The following is a 25,262-nucleotide window of genomic DNA, read 5'->3' as shown; positions in this document are numbered from 1 at the left end:
TACCATAAAGAAATGGTGCCTCCTACAAGGGAAAAACAACAAATCGAGAAACAAATCAAGGTCTTCTTTCTTGAGAGTAGGATTGCGCTGAGTAACTTCCTATAAGTAAATGCTCAATTTACCTTATTACAACCAATTACTAAGTAATCTCATTAAGTGATGACATAATGACAAAGTAATAACATTCCATTATTCTCTTCACCTGTTATGTCCGGAGGAGGCTAAGAATCTTTAGTCCAAGTATTCCTTAACACTCCCCTCAAATCGGCAAATGTTCTGAGTAATTGTAAGTCGAGGCATTTATTTTAAATACAACTTTCATATCTATAAAATTTTAAACTTGTGATGTAAGCTTAAGATAAAACTTCTAACTCTATATATATATTAAAAGCATATTTTTTAAATATATATATTAAAAATTTAAAATTCAGATTAAACATTTTAACATATATATTATTCATTGCAATAAAGTAATTAATCTGCTTTTTTGAACAATACTCTTTGCTCAGTTGGATAGACTTACACAGTGGCAAGAATCTCAAATTTAATAAAATGGTTTTTCGTCTATTAAATTACTTGTTATTTCAGCATCTTTGTTTATTCTCCACTTGGATATTCTAATCACCTATGAGATTCCGTCTTGGATTTCTGTTTCTAATTTCCCAAAACAATTTGAAGAGATTAGAATCTTCCTGCATGCTAAATAAATCAAAATCAAGTTTGCGCTGCAATAGAATGGGAATATTTTGGGCAGAAATTCAAACAGAATATAAAGCATATTGTTATGCCGTAAAATATATAGAAATAGCAATTACAGACTAAGATTTTTATTTAATTGATGAATTTGAAAATTTACTGCTCTTAATTATTAATTAATTTTCGACGTTTGATCAAAAATAGAAATATTCTGTTTGAAAATAAGTCCACGAGCAAAGAAAATCTGGCCTAGGAGATTCGTTTAGCGAAGAAGGAAACGCCGTTATCGCATATGTCTGAAAATGAAATCATCTTCAATCAAATAGGTAGCGTTGCTCCTTTATTAATTATATATATAACAGCATCTAAAATTCCATACCCTAGATAAATAAGGCGTTATTTTTGTTCGGAAGTGTTGAAATAGAAGCAGCTACTTTCAGAGGTGCATATGAATCAAGAGAAAGAATTCACTTTTCCCTGCATTACCTAACAACTATCGTACCACGCTTGGAGCCTTCTACCTCAAAAAAAAGTACGAAAGCCCCTTAAATTGATAATCAATGACCAGAAGGATTGCTGAAAAACATTTAATCTAATTCTAATATTTTTATATAAAATTTTGCGAAATAGAAATAGTGGTATTTTGTATTGTTCATTCCTTATCGTTTCTTGATATTTGCTTAAAGAATAATTACTGTAAAATTACGAAATCGGTTTATTCATTCCTTATCTGTTTTTTTTTTTTTCATCTTGCTTTGATGTGCATGCGTGTTTTCTTTTCAACTTAACAGCTGAATTGTTAATAGTACTTTTTAACTATTCTACTCACGAATAAGCTAGTTTTCAGATAGTTTTCAGATATTTACTTGTATTTTTTTATTCAATTGCTTACATGAAAAATATAGATTTCCGCACATGAATACTAATAAGTTCTCGAATCCAAGATCATATGATTTCAAACCAAGTCTTGTAACATTACTCTTGATCACGACTATAATTATTTTCATCACTTATAATTTGTTGCATGTGCCTAGAAATATTTTGGAACAAAACTAATTATTTATGATATTAGTAATTAAATGAATAATATGAATGATATTTCTATCCTCAATATTCATGGGTTATGAAATAAAACAATCCAACTTCAATAAAGACTTTTTATTTCAATTATTGGGTTATTATTTCTGCATCTTCGTTTATCTTTAAGTGATCAAGATAGGGTTTCCAAAAGATAAACTGTAACGTGATGTTTATATATTTATTTTTTCTATTTCCCATAAAAGTTTGTATGCGTTATTTTGAATTTTTCTGCAAGTTGAATGAATGATTTCAAGTTTGAACCAATACATCACATGGGTGTATTTTCTTTGGTTATTCCACAGATCCAGAATAAAGAGATACAATAAGAAACCCATAATAGCAGTAACAAACTGAGTTTATCACTTCATTGACGATTTAGAAAATATGCATCCCATGCTTGATATTAGACTTTTGGAAGCAGGATGGTCCTCTAGCCAAATGCAAAGAAGATACGTCAGCTGACCTTAGAGATTCATCTAAGGAAAAGGAAGCGAAGTTATTACATGATTCTGAAAATGAAATGAAAACACTTTAAATCAAATTATCTTATACCCGCGCATTTCGTCGTATCAAAGGGAGGCAGGGAATTTCACATATTAGAAAAAAAGAATGCCTGAAGAAGGAGTATAGAATTCATCCAAAGAAAATAAGCAAGAGTTAATAATCACTGTTTTTACATAAGCCCGATCATTAAAGATATTTTCACTGAAGCTACTTTTTGTACATTCTAGCTACTTTTTGTAGAGGAGAATAAGTTTCCGGGTATTAAGGAATGTGTGTACGAAATTTTGTCTAATTCTCTCTAGGTGTGTGGAATTAGTTCAGGTTCAGAAAAATGCGCATGCACATACAGTGATCCAGATATAGCCATGAAATAACAGCATTTAAAATAAGTAGGTTTGCAAACAAGAATTAAAAAGTTCTCAAGACTAATTAAATATTTATTTTTCAGAAATTTATTTTAGCAAAAAGAAGCTGAATTTCAAATGGTATCTAAAAGCGATAATGAGACATAATCAGTGGCCAATTGGAAAAACATATTACAATCATTTGCATTTGAATGAAAAAGTTGAAGTTAAACGGTGTCCTCCAATGATATTTTTATTAAAATAAAACAAGAATTTCTGCAAATTTCCCTGCAATCTCAAAATAATTATACATAATGATAAAAACTGATTTTCAGAAAAGATTTTAAAAATTTACGGAATTGACGTAACTTTATATTAATAATTTAATGAGTAAAAAAGCCAGCCAGCGATAGTTAATGGTTTCCACATGTTACCGTTATACTAACGGATTAGGAGAATTGCCGTTTTGAAGCGGACAATGAATTTCAAGTCTGTCTATCCCTCGCTTACATTTCCAATGTCTTGACGCTGTACCGCCGTTTACGGTTTAGGAGAATTGCCACTGTGAAGCGGACAAATAACCAAACCACCACTGGCTAACCTGTGTGCTAATTTCGCAGGACTGTTTATAAACCTTATGTTACCTATTAAATTTTCATAGTGGTAATAACAGCATTAGTTATATTGAATTTATTGTTTGCAAAGTGAACATCGGGATAGGTGGCGGTTTAAATACATTGACTCTAGGTTTTCACCATATAGACCTGAATATTGAATATTGATAGGATGAAATAAGGAAATGCAAAATTTATCTTCTCAAGATTGAATTAGTTTACATAAGCCATATCAGTTTATTGCATGAGCGATTTCAAGATTGAAGCTCTTTAGTCTGGGTCAATGATTCCAATCATTTGATGCATAATCCTCATTTGTGTATTCGCTGTTGCCTTATTTGTACTTTAATTTTTTGTTTTTACTTTCATATTATGAAATACTATTAGTTTTATAGTTTCGTGGTACATCTGTGGAAAAGACAAATTATGGCACAATCATATTTTTCCCCATGCGGCCGAGTTCGCTTTCATCTCATGATTGCTAAATCCAATTTCTATCACCAGATGCATCCGAGTGCAAATAATAAATGTATCTAATTGAATGAAATGCGTGCAAACTTTAATAAATTGACTTTACGAATAATAACATTTCCACTTCAATAAGCTTACAGTCACAATATCGACTTTTGTAAATTCTATTAATCTTCTACTAATCATCTTATTCAAAATTAATGTTATCATAAAAATGTTTGTAATCAGTCTCTCTTTGAAGTAATAGTATATCAAGGTTTTACTATGCATTCCTTGACTTAGATGGCAGTATATTTCGTTTCAGGTTGGTAGTTGTAGAGGTAAAAATAGTTGTAGAGATTAATGCATAGTCAATGATAGAAAAAAAAATGAACACCTCTGCGATCTTGTAGCTTATAATGGCACCTTCACAAAATTGGTGTCGATGGTGGGCGCAAATTTGTTATGATTAACAAATTGATGAACTGGGTTAATTACACGTGCAATTAATTAACATGGCTCATTAACTATCAAAATATTCAATTACTTAAACAGAGATTTTCAATGATTCGACACAGCGTTCAGTTTTATGTACTTTCAAATTCCTTTTCCAGATTCATAGAACTAGTTTAGATATAATTATTTTCACTTGACAATATCTCGTCACCATAGGAGATTTGAATGAAATGAGTGCGAGCTTTAAGCTTACTGTCACAATACCGACTTTTATAAAAGGCAATTTGAAACGTAATGTTATAGTCAAAATATTTGTAATAAATCCCTCTTTAAAGTAACAGTATATCCAAATTTTATTACGGGTTGCTTAAATTTAACTTGGATTGCTTGCAGTATACTCAGATATACTCAGTTTGAGGTTGGTAGTTGCAGAGACTAGTATAAAGTCATTAATAAAAAAAATGGAACGCCTCTGTGACTTTGTTACTTATCATGGCATCTTCACAAAATTGGTGTCGATGGTAGGCGTACGTTTGTTATGATTGGCAAATTGATGAACTGGGTTAATTAACGTGCAATTAGCATGACACATTAACTCTCTCGAAATTTTAATTACTTAAATCGAGATTTTAAATGATTCGATCCAGCGCTCAATTTTATGAATGTGTTTCAAATTCCTTCCCGAGATTCACAGCTGTTGTTAAGATATAATTATTTTTGCTTTACAAAGTCACGTTTCCAGAGGAAACAACTCACTCTTTACCATAGATTAAGTAAGTCATCAAGAATAGCCAAATATTTCTTAAAACAATTTTTCTTACCTTTATTTTTACACATCCTCGGATATCATTTCAAGACTAATCATTATTATGTACATGTTAGCTTTCAATTATGAAAGGTAACGAAATTTCATATCTGCCCTTAGTATTTCCGCATCCCTCTGAAAAAATGCTATTATGTCTGAATGTTTTAATTGATTTTTTTTTTTTTTTTTTTACATTTTCTAATAGATTTTTGATAACTATTATTTCTCTCAAAGTCCTGTTCTACTCAATATCTTTACATTTCAGAATCCTTTTACATATTTGCCTTTCCGGATTAACAGATATGGAATCGCAGTACTATTCGCAATTGATTCATTTGCTTTGCCTATTAAAATAAAACCTACAGTAGTTTCGACAATAACCAGGCCTTTAATTAATTTCATAATATTTACATCATTACAATTACGATAGGACTTAAAAGAGATCAATTTCTTTTGTATATTAATGCAAATCGGGTACCATTATGTTCTTTTATTTTAAATAAAACTGGTAAATCATTAACTCTAGGAAGTATCACACATTTTATTTTCATTAAGGTCCTTAGTTCTATTTGGAAAATTGTCATCTATGTTTCTGTTCATAATATCGTACAGGAAATGTTTCCTTGGATTTGTCTTCTTCCTTCCAAAACAACCATGTATAATTTTTTGTTTTGCTACTGATTTTAATTGCACACTGTGAATTGTCCGTTGAGTTGAGAAAAAATTTAAAGAAGCATTATCTAGAAAACAATGCAAACCCACCCACCTCTGTATCATCATTACACTGCTTTAAAATCAACATTTCCAAATATATAGCAACAAATAAAACTCATTAGCAAGGATATTATATTAGCGTTAGTTTCAACTGGTTTTATCAATTCAAATACATCAGTCCTATTCAATAATAAACATAATTTTTTATCACAATACATGAATTTTACTTTTTTTAATCGAAAAGAGTGAGCTTTAAATTCTTCATATAAACTATTGAAGAATGCGCAATTCTCAGTTAAAATATTTATTTTTCGTTCACTGATATCTGTTTAGCAATGAGATAAATCTGCATTTCGACTCAGAATAAGATATATTTATATTTTGCTTACCGTATCCTTTTCTTATACACAGGAAAGCGGCACTTCTAACCAAAGATGATTCTTTCCTCACTGATTTCATTCTTTGGAGCTGTGAGCCATCCAGTCCAATACAGGTTAACTGTATCGATTCCTCTGCTTCAACCTCCTTCCTGAAGGAACATTTCTGATCATCAAATTCATCTCATTTCTCAAGAGAGAAAGAACACTCTCAACTTCTAAAGAGAGCATTACTGTTTTGATATGTTCATGGAGGACCGACGCCATGATATCGCTCCTAAACACGTAGAATGAATTCCTGGCAAGCACTATTCGACAGGGTTTTCAATAAATAGCAAATTTCTATTGCAATCTACGCAGGGATTCAAAAGCTAACAGTTTGCTGTATACATATCGTAGAGTTCAGCAAAATCAAATTTTATTTTACCAAAAAACATATTGCATGACCAGTGCGGATAACTTTGATAGAAAATCGGGAGGAGATCAACTAATTTTTCCTTCATTTGTTATATAGCTTTAGAATAATTGTCTTTTATGAGTGGAAAAATTAATCATTAATCTAGCCATTTTTTTTCATTCAGAAGCACAACTTTGAGTTGAATAATGTATATTATCTTCATCTGGTATGTCAGAAAAACTTCCAAGTTTTTGGAATTGTGCCCAAATATTAAAAAATTCCATTAATTCACCAGCAAATTTTGTCAGTTTCAACTTTAGAATTTAAAGATTCCGTATAGCATTTTGCGGAATCATAGTTTCAATGGTTTCAATACTTTTGTTTGATAACGTGTTTCAGCTTGTCGTAAGTTCGTTCAATTAGCTTTCATATTCTTCTGTTTTTGTAAAATCATTATCGCAATCTTTACTTATAATTTCACCGCTCAAGAGTAGTGCCAAAATTTCCTTGGGTGATATTTTATCTTAATTCATCCATTAACTACTTCTGAATGAAATATAAATCCGGGAATGAAATGTTTTCAATCAGTAACTCTTGGTGAAACTCGTTCGCAACGACTTTTATCACTTTGACTTCAAATTGTCTATTGTCATTTTTTTAAGTGGTCGACACCAGGAAATATATGTTGAAAAACCGGATTCACATGTAAATGTGTTTGCTGCACCATTTGCCTAAGCAGGTTCTATAGGATAAAAAAAAGTCACTAAATGGCAAATGTGGCAAAACAAGTTCAACGCAAACAGCATTTTAACGCAAACACTTCATGGATACACAAACAAACAAAAAAACTGAAATATCATGATAATCACACAAAAAAATCTTTTGAATATTAAACCCCAAAGGTCACAGTTCAATTCTCCAGTTAAGAAGTGAACAATTTTTTTTCAAGCTATCGCAGGAGAGCCACACTGGCATGGTGGATGGTGAAAGCTTGGCTAAAATGTAGCGTATTCCCTTCAAACGAAAGGCCGAATTTCCTTCACTGTAAGAAAATGAATAAAAAATTTTTCGGCAAAAGTCTGATTTATGAATGAGGTATATAACAAGAAAGGCATCAAAAAGAGAAGTGGTGTTTGAAAAGCAAAAGACAAACAATAAGTTAAAAGAAAAAATGATAAAGTAAAGAAAGAAAAATAAAATTTTATATTTGACTTGATTGGCCTTAACGTTTCTTTCTTTCTTTATCCGCTGTTGGCATTCATTTCTTTTACCTTCTCTAGAATAAAGATGCCTTTCACTTATATTCAATGGTGATTGTCATGTCTTTGTGCAAGAATTTATTGTGCGTCTCAGTTGAAAGCGTGTATTTATCCCTTAGCCCATTGTATTTCTGTCGTAAGCGCGAACAAGAAAAAGGTTCTCATTACTTAATATCACCTGTTATCTTAAAGAAAGAGATTCTGATATTCAACACTCGCTTTAAATAAAACCGATTAAAAGTAAATTCCTAATATCAATATTTTCCAAATATTAATTTAAATTCACTTATGGAAACCAATTATTTATTTCGAAAAAAATAGCATTAGTTTTAGGCAACTTTTTAAAAAATTAGAGCACGCTTTGTGTGGTCTGTATGTTTATATACTTTAGAAACCAAGTGGAGAAACATAAATTATTTTATGACTCATGAAAACAGCCATTTTTTGATATTCTATTACGTGGAGCTCATAGAGATTAAAATAGAAGAAAAATCATCTAACGTATTTTAAAATCATGCTTGATTGCTTTCGAGCGATGTGGCATTCCTCTATTTCATTATTACACATTTGCGAGAACCACGTCTAAAATGCAGTTGTCTAGAAGCCAAATTATTAAATATCCGCACACATTTATTATGTCCCTCAATAGAATGCGGCATAGCTATTAAAATGAAAACGCCTTTTGCATATGTGTGTGTGTGTGTGTGTATGATGGATATTATATATATTTGTGTGTGTGCGTGTGTGTGTGTGTTCTGGAAAATGTTATCTTCCCACACAAGTGTGCAACGTGGTAAGCAGTGTCTTAAAGGTCTTAGATGAACCGTTTACAAAGAGTTGAAGTCGGGGAACTAAAAATTGACCTGTGAATTGCTGTTTCAAAGACACAGAAGAAAAGAGATTCTTTATTGCATCATATTAAGAGGGTGATTATGACCGTTCCAGAATCCAAAGCGCCAAGGATAAATGCCAGATGCACCATTAACATTAATAGCAAACCCAAATATTCATGGGACTAATCTCATGCTGCTTTGTGCATGGTGGTATATCATCATAGTGTATAGTATTATGAGCTACAAACAAGTGAACAATGGAGTGGAGTGTGGAGTATTATGAGCTACAAAGCATTGAAACAAAAATGGCAATCTAAGACGTAAAGACTCCACAAAATGATTGTCTAAGATAACAGCAATCAGCTTCATGTTACGAAATCATGGAAGAAAACATTAGAAGCGCGTAATTGAATGTGTTATACAATTGCCACACTTCAGATATTGCACCGCCAGATAATAACGTAATTCGATTGATGATTCATAACTTCACTAAGCAGTAGCAGTTTCATTTTTATTAGGATAATAACTTGTGGGAGCCTCTAGAGACTGTTAATAAAGTTTGTTTTCGTTGATGTATAAATTCCAACGTCGGTTTTCACTTTTCTGCACTTTCTTATTACAAAATGTTTTTAAATAAATTTATTTCTCGATTCGAGCTCATTGAATGAAGCAATTTTTTTTTTTATGTAATAAGCTTTATACAGAAAATATTTACTTGCAACCGCTGTAAATTGATGCATTTTATAATATTATGAAAAAATTTTTTTTGCTCTACAGAATGCTTAAAAATTTTTGGTTTATCATAAATGCGAATTTTTATAATTTGTCTGTTTTTTGTTATTTTTACAATAAGAAAAAAAATACAATATGAATATTTCACTTTTCGTCAAATTAATATTTTGAAAATTCTGAAAGTTAGCTCTTTTTGAATGTGATTTGAAAAGATTTAAAATCGCGTTATGGCCACTAGTTTTAATTTTTTTCAATCAAAAAAAATTATGCTTTGTAACACGTTTCAGAAACGATTAAACACATTTTAAACCGATGATTTTGTCTTATTTTATTTAGAAATATTGAATACATCACTATTCCACACTGGCGATAATTTTTTGAAATTTTTTTGTAGGAAAAAAATTTCCTTGCCCTTTTTTAAACTATTACCAACTTTGATAGCATTTGGTCCAGTATTTTCTTTATGACCATTTCAAAGTGGAACTAAAATTATAACCACCTTGTATATATAAACATCGATTTTTTTGAGTGAAATAAAACGTGTTTAATGTAGCTTTTTAAACATTACTAATTTTGAAATATTTGAACTCTAAATTAATTTAAACATTAATCATTTTGAAATATTTTGAATGTCAGAATTTCGAACAAATCCGCTTATGTTATTCCTTCAAGAAATATGTTCACCTGCTGGTTCTTGTCAATGAACTGAGATAACAGCTGCGCCATCTGGTGAAAAATAATTGACTGTTGTAAATGAATTCGAGCAGCATAACCAACATTGGATATTGCATGTCAAATGTTGTTTGAAGGCGCTAGTCATCAGGGTTTCTCAGAGTAAGTTTTGTTGGATTTATTTATCAATGCTTATTTTAGAGTTACTGTACGTGTCATTGTTTTATATCTGTCCCATCGCTGAAATAAAAAAAAAGAGATGTAACTCATGGCGAGGCATTTTTATCTTTTCTTGTCCCAAAACACTGAGTATTATTAATCGGAAGCTAGTTTCTGCAATAACTTGTTGAGAATAGGATGTATGTTTTAAAAAAAGAGAATTATTTCTGATACATTGACTAATTCTGAAGTATTTTAAGTTCCTACAGAAGTATTTATTCAATTGATTCAATATTCTTAATAAAATTTTGGTAATCCTTGTAATTCTCCAATAGATAATAAAAATAATATATTGCACTTTTTTCATTTTAATTAATTTAGATAGACATCTGTATTCAATACCGAATTCATAAATAGTATATACTAAAAAATAAATCGAACGAAAAACGACTTAAAATTGATGACACGTTGACTCCAAAATATGATTAATGGGTAGAATGCACCAATTTAAAGCAATTAAAGGCATTTTTAAATCTTAAGACAAAGAAAAGATTATAGAAGGCTGCCGATTTCTCCATGAATCAATGTAGCTGTTCCTTAAGATGCTAGATGCTAATGGGTTAAATGAAATTTTAGTTATTGTACCTCATTAATTCCGATTGCATAGATTTCGAAAGTTCACGCTGTTTTTCTACGTTGATGTAATTTTTATCCATGTGTTGTTAGTAATAGTAAATTATTCCATAATCAATTCAAGCAATTTATAGCTATCAGTTTATTTCATATGAAATAAATAAAAAAAATAAACGCAATTTGCCTAGCTTATTTAATAAAAAGGATATTCCTATTTTCACGTATGCTTTGACAACTTTTAAGGTTATTTTATTATTTGTTTTGAATACAATGTAGTACTATTGTTGTTGCTGAAGAAATGATACCTGGTTCTTGACGATAGGCGAAAAAAAAGATTTTCAAAATATTGGTAACTGAAGCACAAGGGAATATAAGCCGCCTTTGGGAGGCCATGTCAGAAAAGCAAAAGAGAAATTAATTAAAAAGGAAAAATCATAATTGTAAAGAAGAAACTTACAGTTTTGTCTATACATCTTTTTTTTTTCTTTTCAGTTGTCTACTTGCTATTTTATTCCTTCTTCAGAAAAGACTGTTTTTCATTTATTCCCAACAGTGATTCACATTTCTTCAAGCAAGGTTTTGTGGCTCGTCTCTTCAAAATTGTATTTATTTTCGTCGTACTTTGATAAAGTGCAAATAGTTTGTTGTTGCTATAACAAAAACGATCTAGAGGATTTTCTACACTAGGTCAACTTATATTAGCCATCATTTGCGACCATCTAGCTCGCCTGGGGGTCGAGGGTTATGTCTTCTTATTAAACTTCTTATGTCTTCTTATTCTTATTCTTATTAAATAGCCATTTACATTTAAACAGAAAGATTTAAAAACTAACAAAATATTTATTTTGCTAAATAGTTTTATAACATACTTAATAACAATTCAGTTTTGCTTGCATATACAAGAATAAATTACCTTTTAACTTGGATTATTACAATTCCCTTGGACAAAATTAATGACGTTTAAAGGAAAATGATAAATCCTCCCGAAAAGTTTTGTATTATTTTCTTAAATGAGAATGAGACATAAACACACTATTGATTACCAAATTATAAAACAAATCATATTTCCACAAAGCTAATATAAAATTACAAACGATGATTACACGAAATACAATTTTATAAGAAAATTAGACATTTAATAAATGAGATACTATATAATATTGTACAAAATTTCCTTAAAATCCTTTGTATTTCAAGAAATAAGGCAAATAAATTAAAGCTATAAACTTTCGCCTTTGAAATAAATCCCTAACAAATATTTTTATACGAAATGATTTCTTCTTTAAAATATGCTCTGTAAACTATTTTTTGGTTTAGTTTTTTTTTTTTGTTGTTGTTATTAGCCTGACAGCTATACAGGTAAGCTATTTCAAAAAGTCTTTAAAATGCTTACATGATTTTAACTTAATTTTCTTCTTTTCCTGTCATTTACAATGAATTTATTTTAAATGTATAAGACAGTTTTGAAAATAAAGTTTTGTGGCAATATTTAAAGGTAAATGATATGGATGGATTGGTTTGGTTTGGTGTGTTTGGTTTTTTTGGCGCAAAAGCCATTTTTGACCATGCTGCGCCAAGCAAATATGATAAGGATGGAAGCTAAATAAAAACTAAATTATCATATATATTTTTAAATGCAATAAAATGAATATTTTCTTGTATAAATTATGGAATACATTGCACAATATTTTGCAAAAATTTAAAAACTAATTTCTTGCTTTACTTTTAAAATTTGAAATTTAACATCTGAGAAATAATTCAAACAATGAATAATTCTTCAAACTGTATCCTAGTTTCTGTATTTGCTTTCAAAAATTTTGTATTTAAAGAAGCTAATTTTGAGTCATTTGCTGATTAAAATAATGGCAAATCATTTTTACTTCGAATGAGAAAGTACGTTCGAACAAAACATCCAATTAAACGCAACTGGCACTCCAATTAACTATTGTAGAATAACAAAGAAGTTAGCCATATTTCCTTCTAGACAAATCGTCTTTCATGTAAAGATTCTCTCTCCAAACCCAAATAAAGTTTTAATTGCTGAGTCCGTGTCTTTTGGAGGATTGGACACTTGTTCTGAATTCTACAAGACTACTCAATGCTAATGAACGTCATGTAAATTTATCGTGTAAAGTAATTCTAAAAGCTTTTATATTTCAATAAAAGAAAACCTAATCTTTTTTATTCTTACTCGCACGATGAAAGACAGAAATACTTAGAATTACTCTGAAATGAACAATGATTAGTATTTAAACGGAAAGGTGAGCATTTTATTGGTTTCAAACACTTTTACTTACCTTTACAAGTTTCATAATACTTTTTTCATGCTGTAATGATGGAATTTTTTGGTCGATTTTTCATCCACGTCTTCATACACTCGAGTTCTGATATTCACATTAATTAAGAAGCACAATTCTCTTATGGATTAGAATTCCGAAATTCTCACCAACAAAAGATGTAACTTCCTTATTTACTAGAATTCTGAAATTCGTACCAATAAAGGGGCCCACTTTCTGATGGACTAGAGTTTAGTTTCTGATGTGCTAGAGAGCACAAATAAAAGAGGAGTAGTTGCAACATGCTCAGGCTTAAGGGGGGGGGGGATTTTTTTATTATTATTTTCCTCTTGGAACTAAATATGAGTGGTTGGGGGCATGACAATTGGGTAGTGCTACAATTCGAAATGCCTCGCCAGCGATATCAAAGTGGATTCATGAAATTCTGAATTCAAGACTGATTTCAGATGACGATAGAATATTTTACTAATTATAGAGTTCTTAATTATCTATAAATATTTTAATTTCGCTAAAAATTCATTATATTGTGATCGCATCATCTAGAAATTTGAGAAATAATAATTTTTAAAAAAAAATTCGATAAAAATTATAACCATGAATAATTAAATACAGACTGAATCATATTAAACAGGAAGTATTTAGAATTAATTCTCGACAGGGGAAACTACCTGGGAAATTTCAAATTCCTCACCCACGCTTTCATTAAAAAGTATTTTCAATTTAAAAATAATAATAGTTCTTATTCCCACCACTAGGAAAAAAATGTCCCTCAGGGTCAAGCAACTTATTTATTTTTAAGATTCATAACAACGATTGACAATGTTGAGGTGGAACAAATATCATAAAGGGAAAAGTATTTAAACTTTATTGCAATCAAATGCAGTTAACGGTAATTTGGACAATATGACTAAATGAAGATTTCTGTAATAACTTTACTACTATCATTTGTGTAACCACATTATCATCATAGAACGAATTTTTATATAGTTAAAGGATGTTAAAAAATATCTGAATTGCCTGCACCGCAGCGCCATATCCTCTTCTAGCAGTGGAAATATTAACTATTCTACTTTCGAAAATCGAAACAACCGCATGTTCAAGAAAGTATTTGCATGAAATTGGCAGAGTAGCTTCCCTTACAAATAAGTCTGAACACCTCCTGTAAAATTTAGATAACTCTATATATTTTGCAATTGTATTTATTGAGTGCTTTATCTATAGTATTAATTCTTAATTCAGTTGCAACGATATTAAATTTCTTTTGTGTTTGTTTGCAAGATATTGTATTAAGAATAAACTTTTATAAATTATATAATGCTAGATTAAAATGTTCGTTTCCAAATCTAGGAATGTTCACATTATAGGGCGACGAAAGAGAAGAAAACCAGGCACAAAGAAAAAACATTGCAACTGAACTCGAGATTTTGATGAACTCCCCATTTGAAATCTGAACACGTTTATCTGTCATGAGCATGATAACTCAAAAATAAATTGAACTACAAACATGAGATTTAGTATGTAATCTTCACATATGATTTGTAGATTTCTATCAAAATGTGAACTGAATCCATTCGAAGAAAGTATGTTTATCTGTATTATCATTAGCTCTGACAATGTGAAGCGGAGCCAATGCAAGCTCCATTTACACCCCAGAATATAAGATCATTCAGATCAAAATGAGATTTCTTTATTAATATTAGAAAACGTTTTCTGTCTCCGATTTTTTGACATTGCTCAATTTCAATATAATCCTTAAACTAATAAAAATTAAGGATTATTTTTATGTTTTTATATAGACAATGGTTAATATTACAATTAACGTGTAATCATTGCTAATTTTGACATTATTTCATTGCAACAAATATTTGCCCCCCCCCTCCCCATTCACCGTTGAGCTTTAAATAAAAAGATTTCCATAGATAACAGCTTGAAAACATTCAAATTGGAACACAGTCGAACCATTTTAAACTTTCCTTTATTGAAAGTTTATATATAACAAAGTAACCAATACAATGAGATAACTTTCCCACTAAAAAGTAAAATTCAAACAGCGTCGCAACTACAGATAATAATTAATATTATATAATAAGACCAAATATAGCGTATATATAAAATACTTAACGTCACAGATAGTATATATATGTAGTGACACACGCCTGATGACGAGCGCCATCTGCTGGTTGTTAGACGGAGAGCAGATCAGACGGATCTGGACGAAAGTAAAGACGTGTGAGACGAGACGGGTCTCTGAACGAAAGACGCGACGTATTCGACGAAATCTATTTAAAGTTCAATTCTTTTATGTTAATGTATATATATCCTAAATGTCCTAATCGTCTAAATGTAATTAAATGTGCGTTCTAAAATGGTAGTGATTTCTGAGTCTTACATATACATATATATATATATTATATATATATATATATATATGACGTTACGTTATGGTAGCTATGACATTACGTTAAATATGGTATAATTAGATGGCATAGGAATTCGTAATAATCATTGACAAAAAGAACAAAATTTCAATTATTGTTCACTGAAAATTATAACTAGTTTAATACTATTCCTTAAAAATTTTCTTTTATTTTCGAATCAATACTTAAACCTTCCATAAAATTAAAACACGTTTCAGTCATAATCAAATTTTATCCAAACTCCTCATTCCAAATCCTAAGATATGCAGGAATACAAACGACTTGAAACGCGAAGAAAACTTCAGTCCATTTAGTTAATAGCGGCAGAAAACACGTGCTCTTTATACAATTATTCTGCAGAAAAGTTTAAGTGTACTTTTATAGGTCATGCTCCTTTTAATTCTTCGGAAGAGAAGGAATGCAGTTTCGCTTCAATTCCACATTATTTGCATTTGCTTGCTCATTATACAGTTTTTCAAGGGTGGGACGGAAATGAATCTTTGGGTATATTCATTCTCAAAAGGAATTCGGAGAAATTTGCTCTCCCGACTTTCAAATTTATTCTAAAATTTGCAGGTATCCTAATTTTGTTTCTGAAACGGGAAGTCGTAAAGCCAGCTTTATATTCTCCTGAAGGATAACATACAGACACAGTTAATGCTTATAAGTGGATATGCTATCCTTCAGAAGGATAAAATCACCTTTAAACTTAAAAAAGAAATTAAAATTCGGGAGAAATATTAGCCTATTATTTGCAATCATTATTTTCAGAAAATTGTTAATGAATTAATTAACTCTCTTTAATATTCTTTTTTTTAATTTATGTAAGGGACTGATACATCTATATAAACTTCTCGTGCAACTTTGTATTGATTATTTTTTATATTTTTATTTTCACCTGTACTTTTTTTGTATTAGTATTTGTATAATTTGCCCTTTACTAATCGAAATTGCTTCTGATATATATATTAGAATATGAGACCAAGGGGTGTTCTCTCACGAATCCAAAATTTCAGGATTAAAAACTCAATTTAAAAAAGTACCACTCGGTTATTGTCTATGTAATTGACTTTATATGTTTCTGGTTTCATTTCTAAATTGGTTTACATTTCAAACTAATAACTACAGGATGCGGCACAAAAACTCGGAAAAAGTTATTACATCAAAGAATAGAAGTTAATTTCTTTTTAATATTTGTTCATTTCTTTTTGCCTACCATTTCAATTATAACATATTTTATAATGTATCTTTTAGTTTATGTACTGACTTTTGGCCTTTTTACAATTCCAAGCAAAAAATATGCTATTTTAAACTTGGAAAACGAACAGTATGAAGTCGTTCGTTTGTTTACTGTGCATCTGCAAACAGTGTCTGATTCAATCTATCGTTTCAAAGAGCTTGGTAATGATGGTCAAAGTCCAGGAAGTGAACTAAAACGTATGGTGAACACTCTCAGTAGCCGTAGGTTATCAAAAAGAGAGTTTAATGAAAGGTTTCCACGAGAAAGGTTGCTCGTGAACTGGAAATAAGGGACCTATCAGAGCAACGAATGGCAGAATCAGAACTTGGGCTGAAGCCTTACAAGGTCCAAAGAGTTCAGCTTCTCACTGAAGAAAACAAACTCGTGCGGCTCCAAAGACGCCGAAAATTTTTAAAACGGGCCTCATGTCAGAACTGAGACAGATTCCTTTTCAATAATGAGAAGCACTTCACCGTCCAAAAGTTCGTAACTCCTACAGCTATAGGATCTGGTCTGTAGACGCACCAAGCACTTCAGCAATTGGTGAACATCGCAAAAATCCAAAGTGGGTCATAATCTGAAGAGAAATTTGCTAAAGCTGCAAAACATTTCTGGTTTTTGTGGATGAGGGAGCTAAAATAATTCAAAAAGTGTACCAGTGGGATATTCTAGAAACTGTTATATTTCCAAAATGCACTTCGGCAGTGTAAAGTGGGAGTTTCAACAAGACTCTGCATCAGCTCACAAGGCTAAAAAGACAGAAGAGTTATGGGAGGAGCATTTTCTGGACGTGATATCATCTGGAAAATAGGCACAATATTCGCCGAATCTCAAACCCATGATTAAAGTGTATGGTTTATTTTGGTCTATAGGGCTTGCACTAAACGACATAAAAGCTTGGACACTCTAAAGCAATGGCTTCTGCTGGAATGGGATAGATTAAGGGAAGAAGACTTGCGGCCTATTGCAGAAAATTTCAATAAACGTTTGCACCTCTGGATCACTGCAAAAGCCGGCCATTTTGAAACCATTTAAATTTATTTATCAGTAAACGTCTACTCTTATTATTATTTGTTATATTTTGTGAATTTATTAATTTTTAATCAAGTTATATTAAAATTTGTTTGTCTGGGTTTTTTTGACGCTCTCTGTTCAAATATAAGGGAATGTAATAAAAAAAAGATGTATCGTTTTCTTCTAGACGAAAACCAAAAGGCAGAGGAAATGCAGCACTCAGTAATGCAAGGGCCAGGGAAATTTTTAGTGAAATTCCTTTGTACTGTAACAATTGGTTTTATTAAAAATCCACTCCATTGCAATATTTAAATATCATTAATGAAATATGAATATAAAAGTGTTTCTAATCAATAATCAGCAGTAAAACTTCTAAGTCATTGAGAATTACAGTAGAAATTTAACTAAGCATTGTTTTTCCATTTTCTAATTTTTTTGTCACCTTCTGTTTAGGAAAGTCTTTGTCATATTGATACAAAAACAATCCATAAAGCGTTTGAAGTGTTCATTGATTGCCCATTATTTTTACATCTAATTACATCGTCCATGAATGATTTCATTTAATTTGTTTTAAAATGTGAAGATTCGATGTGTGTCACCCTTTTGAATATCACAGCTAAACGTTCAGATTAATTCTCTAGTGACAAGTTTTGTCAGTTAAAAGTGGATATAAATATTTTGATATTCATATTAGTTAATTTCTTGACTAGATTATTTTTTATTTTATTTAAAAAAATTAACGTGAAACTGTAAATTCATATATAAGAAGTTTCTAACTTAAAAATAACTTAACAAAAAAATTTAACGGAAATCTGTAAAAAGATGCTTACCTACAGCTATTTATATTTAAAAAGTATTACTAGTAGAATAAAAAAAATAAATCTGCCTAAACTAGGATTACAGAGATTCTTATTGAGGTAATTTATTTTATTGCATTGCACAATAGGCTATTTGTAAGCTGAAAAGCTTTCCTAAGATGGAATTACATAATATAGATCACAAAATTACATTTCTAATTTACAAAAGAAATAACAAGCAATAATTTTCGCACTATAAATTAATTCCCTTCAGAAAACGATTTAAAAAAATTAAAGTAATATAAAATTTTATTTTAATACCAATATTAATTTTATGAATATATAATCCATAATTTAAAAGATAATCTATCTTTTCATGCAATTTCAATTTAATTTTATTATTAGAAAAACATAATTTAGAAATAATTTTTCGTGGTTCACAATAAGTAAAAATGACAACAATAATAATTATAATGATAATAAGTTTTTACTGTAAGAAATAAAGATATCCTAAAAATTTTAGGGATAATTTTTATTATTAATCGTATTCTTCAGTTATAATTCATAAGAATATAGATTAAAGAGATTTAAAAGAATAGATGTTATTATGTCAACATTAATCTAAACGATAATTATTTAAATGCTGCCAGAAATAAACAAAAATAAAAATGATGTTCCATTTTTATATACTTTCTTCAAAAGCGAAAATAAACATACAAAACTTTACTAATTTATTCTGCCTAATGCACTTATTCCTTAATGTCATAAAAAGTCAAATAAGTTCTAGAATATTATCGTTTAATGAGAAACGTTCTTTATCTCAAAATTCTTTCGTATTAATAAAAATACAAAATTTTTGCATCTGGTAAAGAATATTTCTACATTTTTTTCTCCCTCGGTGTGAATGTCCTATCATTACAAGATGCCTAGAAAGATAAAATTATTCGGGTTCTGTTTATAATTCAGTTTCCTCTTCCAATTTTGAAACTAAAACAAATAGCACTGCTGGTTTGCCAATTATGTGTAATGCGCAGCAACCAAGATTCCCCTTCTCCGTACCTTAGATCAACTAGGCGCCATTTTGATCAATTTTCATTCAGTGATTCACAACCATAACTAACAACAAACTAATTAAAATAGTGATGCTTGAAAATATTCAGTTCTTACTATTTCAAAATATTTGAAGTATTAGTTACAATAACATTACAAAACTGGATTGCAATTTAGATACACTTTATTTCAATACATATAACTGAAAAGCAGACCATTTCATTTCTTAGGCTCATCCATCAATTAGACTACCAACACATTCTTCTCTTTATAGATTGTGTAATTTAATGAACGTGAGTGTTTCAGTATGACTTAAGACGGATAGAGAACTCTATATAAGAGAAACAGAAAGAAAATATGAAAAACCGCCCTCTGCCGGCAATTTTTTGAATTTTTAATAGGTAAAGTTCCCATTGTTCATGAGGTTCTAAATATTAATTTCGTTTGAAAACAACTCTGAAATAGTATCCTTTAAATACAGCCTTGCATATAACGCGCAGTTATCAGTTTTTTCGGAATTATGAACTAAAACATTTCACTTCAAATGCGCACTAGAATTGGTAATGATGCAATGCAACCGAATTGACTTCTCACAACAAACGAAATTTAATCTTCGTCACATCTAGCAGTTTTTCGTCGCCGTAAGGCGCCAAACCGCTCATTTATAGAAGAGAGTGAAGTGAACTAATTCAAGATAGTGGGAAAAAATTAAATATTAATAACTTTTATTTAAAAATAGTGGTACTTTACACCATTAATAAAATTAAAATGCTTTTCTGATATTTCATCAAAGCATAATTAGTAGATTACAAGATTGGGCTGCAATTATATAAAAATAATTTATAAAGATAAATTATTTCACTCTCTTAGCTGGGGAATGTATTTTTTTTTATCTTAACAGTTCAATCTTGATAATATCTTTAAATAAATGTATTCGTAATATGTCAAAAATTAGCAAGGTTTATTTAATTAACAGTCACTAATTTTTCTATTCACTTAATCCACGAAGGTTATGCACCCAGGTTTGTGTAGCAATTTCTCAAACCTATGAACTTTCGATCTGAAGGAGAGACACTACCACTAGGAAAATGTGGCTCCTGCAAATTGAAGAACAACAAATCAAGTACAGAATAATGTTTTTATTTGTAAATAGGACTAATTTCGGCATTTGTGAGGTGTAGCGATTACTTTAGATATAACACCCATGTGTTAAAGAATGTAAATTTAAGAAATTAAACTTGATATATTTTAGAATATAATTTATTTCATTAATCGTCTAATTTTAATAATATTTCTTGCTTGATTGGATAAATCCACAGAGAATAATAAAAGTCTCAAAATAAATAAAGAAGCTTTTCATCCATTAATAACTTGTCATTTTTGCATCTTCTTTTTATCCTCCAGCTAACCAACTAGTTTATTCCAATCATCTATGAATTTTTTGGTTTTGTGCTTCCCATAATATTTTAGAGTTTTGAATCTTCTTGAAAGTTAAAGAAAGAAATGAAAAGCGAGTTTTTGTCGAAACCGCATGAGAATATCTCCGTTAAAAATTCCAGAATCTAAAGCATATTGGCAGTGCAATTAGAAATCTCGAAACAGCAATAATAAAATAGGATGTTCATTTAATTAATAAGATTGAATATTTGCTTCTCTTACAGTTGGAATTTTAACCCTTTATGAAAAATAGAAAGGATCTCTGTTTGAAAATAGTTCACCAACAGCATAAAACATTATCATCTGATATTGGAGATTCGTTTAGCTCAAAGGAAACGATGCTATCGCATGATTCTCAAAATGAAACCAATACTTTTTTAATCAAGTAGGTGATGTTGCTTCTTACTCAGTTATATATAAAACAAGCACCTTAGATTCCATTTATCCATATCTGAGATCAACAAGGCGTTATTTTAACTAATCTTCATTAAGAAATGCTGAAGTAGGATCTAAAGCACATCCGTTTTACAATGGAAAGCTCAATATAGCAGTTACGAGCTGAGTTTTATCATACTGATGGTATCAAATAATGAATCCATTTCCAACCTACTGTCTTATAGCAATTCTAATTTTATAATCGACTCGATTTAACATGTAATCGCCATCTACCATTTTTGAAACATTTTCAATAGAAAAAAAATCTACAAATTATTTTTAAAACCTATTCCCGCATACCACCATTTTCCTCAAGCATTACTTTTCTTATAATGAATTTTTTAAGTCTGACGATTTTGCGGCACAATCGGTATATATAGAAGGAAAAATTAGTAAAATTTTCATACAAAATATAGACTTTATTTCTTTGGAAAAAAATAGACCTTTTAAAATAATCAGAATTATCGATCATTTTGATCACTAAAGATGTCTGATAAATTCGAAAAGATCTGTTCCTTTGGTGTGAAATATAGCAGAAAAAAGAAAGCAATGGCATGAGTTATTGTATTAGATTGACCTATGAATAAAAAAGTGATAAAATAAAAAGAAAAAAAAAAGAAGAGTAAGTGTTGTTTATTAAAAAAAAGCCTTCTCTCGACGAAATTCTGAATTTTATGCTAAAATTCTGATTCCTTTGCAAGGTTAAAAAAATAGATCCGTATACAAAATTCCAGAAAGTTAAAAAAATAATTTCCCTAGAACAAGGAATAGCCCGGTGATGTAGTGGTATCGCTCCCAACGCACAGGTCCGAGGTTCGATCCTCGGGCTGGGCAAGGTCGATTCAGCCTTTCATCCCTTCAGTCTGATAAACTGAGTTTAGTTTTGGAACAAGGACGCATGCAAATATAAATATTCCGTTCAAACTGCATGGCGTCCACTAGAGTGATAATTGCTTGAGTTGTAGAAAAGTAATAAAATAACCTCTAAGCATGAAAGGGACTGTTCTGCATATTTTTCAAACAGCCTTCTGTTTTAGATCTAGAAACTGCTTTTCGAAATTTCAAGAAGAGAATATAAAACTAGTAAAATTTGGGACAAAGAAATTTATATAATAACTTATAAGTTAAAAATAGTGGTGTTTTCTTTGTGCATAGATACTGGCATGGTCGTTTGATCAAAAAACAATTATTATTAAATTACATAATTGATTACAAAACGATTATAATTTACTTCACTCTCTTCACTAAGCATATTTTTTTTTTACTTTAACAGATGAATCTTGATAAAATCTTTGAATAAACGTATTTGCAATATACTATTGTCAAAAATCAGCTATTTCTAGTTATTTAACAATCGCTCATTTTTTTTAAATTCAAACCATTAATCGACCAAAATATGATTCCGTGCTAATGAGTTTTCGAACATGTGGTCATCCGATCTGAGCCCAAGAATTCCATGACCTTCCCCTCGATTCGGCAAACGTTCTGATTAATTGTAAGTCGTGGGAGTTATTTTAGATATAACTATCATGCCTAAAAATATTTAAACTTGAGATATACAAGTAAAAATAAACTTTTAATGCGATATATAATAAAAGTTTAAATTTCAAATAAAACTTCTTTTATAGTACATGTATTAAACATTTTAACATACATATTATTCATTGTGATAAAGTAATTAATCAGCTATTTTTTAACAATACTTCTTTCTTCATTGAATGGACTTAATCAGTAGCAAACAATCTCAAATTTAACAAAATGGTTTTTTATCCATTAAATTACTTGTTATTGCATCATTTTGTTTATTCTCCAATCACCTATGAGATTCCATAATGGATTTGTGTTCCCAATTTCCCATAACAATTTGAAGAGTTTTGAATCTTCCTGCATGTTAAATAAATAAATCAAAATCGAGTGTGTGCTGCAATCGAATGAGAATACTCGTATTTTGGACAGAAATTCAATAGAGTCTAAAGTCTGGTATGCAATAACAAAGTAAGATGTTCATTTAATTAATGAATTTGAAAATTTACTTCTCTTGATTATTATTGAATTAATTTCTGTTCGGAAGTGTTGAAATAGAAGCAGTTTCTTGTATAGACGCACATGAATCATGAGTAAGAATTCACCTTCCGCACTATTACGAAACATCTACCGTTCACGATTGGAGCCTTCCTTTTCAAAAAGAAAGCCCATTAATACTAAATATAATGACAAGAATAATTGCTGAGTGTAAAGTACAAATTTCCATATTTATATATAAATATTTACGAAATAGAAATAGTGGTATTTTATATTGTTTATTCCTTGTCCTTTTAAGATATTTGATTAAGGAATAATTGTAAAATTACGAAATTGAATTGCAAATTATTTATCTGTTTTTTTTTTTTCATCCTCTTGCTTTGATGTGTTTTTTTTTCAACTTAACAGCTGAATTGTTAATATTTTTTGACTAATTCTACTCACAAGTAACTAGTTTAAAGACAATTATTTGTATTTTTTTTATTCACATGCTTACATGAAAAATACAGGTTTTTGTATATAAATAGTAATAAGTTGTCGAATCCCTGTTCCTGTGATTTCAAACCAAGTCTTGTAACACTAGTCTTGATCACGACTATAATTATTTTCATCATTTATAATTTGTTGCATGTGCTTAGAAATATTTTAGAACAAAATTAATCACTTATGATATTAATAATTAAACAACTAATATGAATAATATTTCTATCCTCAGTGTTCATGGGTTATTATGAAATAAAACAATCCAACATCAATAAAGCCTTTTTATTTCGATTATTAGCTTATTATTTCTGCATTTTCGTTTGTTCTTTAGATGATCAAATTCGGGTTTCCAAAGATAAACTGCAATGTTATGTTTATGTATTTATTTTTCCATTTCCCATAAAAGTTTGCATGCGTAATTTTGAATTTTTCTGCAAGTTGAATGAATGATTTAGAGTTTTTACAGGTATATCGCATAGGCATATTTCCTTTGGTTATTCCATATATCCAGAATAAAGAGATAAGAGATCCAGAATAGCAGTAATAAACTGAAGTTTATCAATTTATTTACGATTTAAAAAATAAGCATTCCACGTTTGATGTTAGACTTTTTACCTCCATTCGGAAACAGGATGGCCCTCTATCAGTAGCCAAAAGCAAAGAATATATATAAGTTGACCTTAGAGATTCATCGGAGCGGAGTTATCGTATTATTCTGAAAATGTAATTAAAACCCTTTAAATCAAATAATCAATTTCGTTGTATTAAAGGAAGGCCGGGAATTTTATATAATAGCAAAAAAAATATGTCCGAAGAAGGGGTATAGAATTCAATCAAAGAAAATGAACAAAATTTAATAATAATGGTTTTTACACAAGCCCGATCATTAAAGGGATTTTCTTTGAAAATTAAAGAATAAAAGAAAATGTACGAGGGAGATCGATATTCGCTCGGCAGGGTTTTTTTTTTTTTTTTGAGAAAATATTTAGATACGAATTACTTACTAATTATATATGAATACTTGTCAATCTACCAGCATATGAACTCGTCCTTTAAATAAAAATAAAATCATGAAAGCACTTAGCTTAATATATTATTCGAAATGCTTAACACAATAATTGCATTGTTGTTATTGGATGCAAGTTGAACGAATTCGTATTAGCATTATGTCATACAGCGCCATCTCACAAAGTTTTAAGATATCAGTAGGTTATCATACTACCGCAACAATGCAAGTACCACAAAAATTTACGAGATGGCGCTGTATGACATCGTCCTCATCAAAGCAAAGTTAGTTTTAAAAAATTTTTCTTTTGTATGTGTGTGTAAAATCTAGTGTTTTCTC

This window comes from Argiope bruennichi, chromosome 11 (assembly GCF_947563725.1).
Source record: "Argiope bruennichi chromosome 11, qqArgBrue1.1, whole genome shotgun sequence".
Taxonomy (NCBI): Eukaryota; Metazoa; Arthropoda; class Arachnida; order Araneae; family Araneidae; genus Argiope; species Argiope bruennichi.
This window is presented reverse-complemented; position numbering follows the sequence as displayed.